At 41.2% G+C, this 4,099-nt stretch overlaps 1 protein-coding gene across 1 annotated transcript in view; it reads right to left on the bottom strand.

The window, feature by feature from the left end:
- Positions 1–4,099, bottom strand: part of LOC103259017 (ceramide synthase 6-like) — a 220,826-nt gene that overhangs the window by 216,102 nt on the left and 625 nt on the right. The window lies entirely within an intron of this gene.

Below are 4,099 nucleotides of genomic sequence, written 5' to 3'. Positions count from 1 at the left end.
CCCTTTCACCCCCCTCCCCCCTCCAACTGTACTAGAGGACCTCACCCAAATTCACCCAAGGCTGCTAGGCAAGGCAAAGATACTAAGACAAACTTTAAGAAAAAGCTCTCTGGCCAGACATTCCCTCTGACACAATGAGACATTGCCATTCCTTAAAGGTCCGAGGGCAGCAGATCATCATTGGGCTGAATAAGCCAAGTCAGACTGATGTCAGACTCCTGAAGGATGACACTCCTCACAAAGCCTGGCATTTTGGGAGCCGACCTTGCAGGAATGAGCTTCTCATTCTTCCCCAGTCATCACAAGAGGTGCCAGCCAGGTCTAGGAAGCAATTCCTTTCTCTGTCGAATCTTTTTTACTGGTTATTCCAAAATACTGCAACTTTTTGAAGCACAAATATAACTGCCTAAATGACTCTTTTGACTCAAAACATAATTGAAAAATATGAAAAGCAAAAACACCGACTAGAATATTTTTATGAAAAGACAACCTGTTTATACTTAGAGGACTTATTTCTGTCTCCCCCAAAAATATGATGTTCCACCTGCTTCAAAATTTCATGAGATATTAATGAATACACTTCAAATACAGAGGACCCACAGGAATCAAAGAATTGGGAGGGTGACAGCAAATTTAGATTACAAAGGCCAGGCCCCGCATGGTGGCTCATGCCTGTAATCCCAGCAACTTGGGAGGGGAAGGCTAGAGGACTACCTGAGCCCAGGGGTCAAGATCAGCCAGGGCAACTTGGTGAGATCTTGTCTCTACAATAAATCAAAAAACTCTAAAAACTAGCTGGATGTGGCAGTGTACACCTGTGGTTCCAGCTACTTGGAAGGCTGAGATGTAAGGATCACCTGAGCCCAGTAGGTGGAGGCTGTGGTGGCCGTGATTGTGCCAGTGCACAGAGTAGGCAACAAAGTAAGACTACGACTCAAAAAATAATAATAATAATTACAAAGGTCACATGCGTCATAGACAAATGAGAAAATAAGTAGAGATAAATTGGGAGACTGCCCCAATGTGTAGTTAAGTTTTGACTAGAACTTGAGAGTTCTGATTCCTAACCAATATTTCCTGCATCTCTCTCCTAAATCCACTGGGAAGAAAATTCAGTAAAGTTACCATTTGTAATAATAACCCAAAGAATTTTTATTTCCAAACAGAAATTCAGCAGAAATTCCACATGTATGAATGCCACAGAAAAACATATTTTTGAAAAAAAGTGAAGTTGGAAGAAGTATTTATTATAATAATTCCCGAGAACAGCTTACTGAGCTTAAACAAGCATTATGTCAAGAAAATTCATCAAATAGATGAAATGCTACATTATTTAATAATATCTGTTCTCTGTCATCAAGTCAACAACATAATATAATGGTATACACTACAATTTTCATTCTAAGAGAAATCACCCAGTTGCTTTGGTTTTTTGTTTTAAACAACAGATATTTTACTCTGTCAATCAAGTAATATCTACAGTGGCCCTTTGGGTCCCTAACCAGAGTTAAATGTAGTATAAAGGCTATGCTAAAAACCACCAAGTTTTGGGATTTTTATAGACTCAGCCAAAAATCACTGACCTTACGCTGCTCCATTTTTAGCCAACCACGCTGGGCTTCCATATTGCCATCCATATGTTGCCATAAAGTGGCATGTTGTGGCCACCAGTGCCTCCACTGTCAATACCCCAACAGTGGAGCTGAAAACAAAAAGATAGGGCTGCTCAACTGGGTAAGGCCTAATATAGTCAGTTCTTTGGAATTTCTCTTTATAGAAAGAAATACATAAGAACGAGAAGGCATTCAAATTCATGAGTTTAGCCTCAATCAGGACATCACTGACCTCATTTAATGTAAAATAAAGATCCTGGATAATCAGATATTTCCTAGCTATGTTATCAGCATTAAAATAAATGACAATTGAAGCATAAAAGGAACAGAATCTTCAGGGGATTGTTTATATTACAAAAGCATTTTATTTTATAAACAAATTCACAGTAGGCTTCTAAAATCATGTCAGACATTACAGAGTATTGAAAAAAAAGATTTAGAAGTGTACTAGAAGTGAGTTGCATCAGTGATAACAATATTGGATGGTTCACATATTGATTCAGCCCCTGATGGATGCTACTTTAGACGAAGGTCATGGGCTGCATTCAAGAATGTGTCATTTAGGTTTGAAAAGAGGAGAAACATGCAGAACTTTCACCTCTGGATTCAACATACTCTAAGATTTTCAGAGAATTCAGAGTCTGAATGGTTGAAGACAGAGCAATCACTACAAAGGAAGAAACAAAGTAGACACCCCTTCAAAAGTCAGGAGGATCCTGTGATATATGTGCCATATTAGATTATTATTATCCTGAACATTAACCATAAACTTTCACTTTCCACACAGGCCATTAAATCTCTTTTACTTGGATCAGTGGCCTGAAGGAAAATGACCAACTCACTAGATATCAACATGAGGACATCTGTTGTGATGGATCGCTGAAAGCAGCTCACCTCTTTGTGTAAACTCAAAATCAAGTCATGGGATTATGCAAAGGAAGAAAAAAATGTTCTGGAAGAGGAAAAATGAACTTCCAGTTTTTAACTATTACATTAGTGTTTATCTTTTCAAAGGCAGAGATTCTAAGTACAAAGCTATCTCCATTCTCTAAGAAATTTGCTTTGTTTTTTCCCAACCTAATGAACAGCCTACAATCAGTATAGAGAAGAAGGATGTCAGGAAACACAGTTTTCTGCAAACAGACTGTGCTTTTGTTCTCCAAAACCTAAGACAGCGCAGCTCTTTCAGATGAATTAGCTACAAGTGAGCCCAGCCAGAAGTTATCAGACAGAATGGATCAGATGTCATTCAGCAATCGTGTGGGTCCCCTACTATGTGCCAACATTGAGTGACCTGCTGCTCCTGAGGCTCTTGTCCTCAGAAAGACTGTAAGATAACATGAGTCCATATTTTTCTGTAAGTAAACATTTGCTCTACAAGGAACTCTCAACCTGCAAACACACCTACCCTTTCACAATAAGTCTCTGCACTAGGTAGACCAATGACATATCTGCATTGGATGCCAACCATTTAAAAATAGGTCTTCAATGGAAGTCTGTTGCTCTGTGTATGTCAATTTCTGCATGGACTGACTGAGTTTTCAAGCTACAATATTGCCCACTGAAAAATACACCTTCCTTAAACAAAAGATACTTTTTGTTCCCATGAAGCTTTGTGGCCTTTTCCAGCCCCAAATGACACAAAAGACACATTCTGCCATCCTCAATAGTGCTTTTAGGCAACGAGAAACAGCAAACAAGATAACAGCAAAAAGCTTAAGAAACAAAACCAAGGTGAGTTGGAGGAGGGGGACGAGATGCGTAGTGAGAAATAAAATCTAAACTCTTCTCTGTGATCCAAGAAACTGAGCCTTCACTGATGTACTGGACAGGGGTAAGGGAGGGGTACAAAGAAGGGGAAGAGGATTTTTTTTGTTGCGGAAAAAGTAAGTGTTGCTGTCTCTGCTTTTGCTTCAACAGCACCCAGAGAATGCATGGCAAGAGAAATCTAGTTTAATATCTAAAACTGATTCAATGAGAGTAACACAAGTTTGTGTGTGCCACAGTGGAGACATTCGACCAAATCGAGGAACTATACAAGCAATTATATGACCATTCTTCAAATAGTCAAGTATGTTTCAGCACCAGAAAAGAAGTTCATGATTATTCCTAGGACACAGCTCTCAATTCAGTATCACCTATTTGCAGGATGTGCACCCACCCTGTCATATCCTCTTTTAAAGAAACCGCTAAGGACCTGGAGCGCGACTGTCACCTATTTCCTGGGACCGTGGGCCTGATACTCAGTGTCACGAACGGAAACCAAATAGTGACGAGAAGCCAAGGAGTCCCCGGCGTGTTCTTCTGAAGCCCAGCCCCTACAATCCCTGTGCCGGAGTGTAAAGACTGGAAGTGTCGCGGTTCCTCCTCCCTCCCGGCCGCGCGTCCGAAACGTCCCCGGCGGTCAGGTGGGTGGCGGCGAGTCCCGGCGGGGAAGCCCTGCCCGGCGGCGTCGCGTGTGGCGCCGGTGGAGTGCGGCGGGTCCC

The sequence above is a fragment of the Carlito syrichta genome, unplaced genomic scaffold (genome assembly GCF_000164805.1).
Source record: "Carlito syrichta isolate Samal-C Ts95f unplaced genomic scaffold, Tarsius_syrichta-2.0.1 Scaffold302443, whole genome shotgun sequence".
Lineage (NCBI taxonomy): Eukaryota > Metazoa > Chordata > Mammalia > Primates > Tarsiidae > Carlito > Carlito syrichta.
This window is presented reverse-complemented; position numbering and strand designations above follow the sequence as displayed.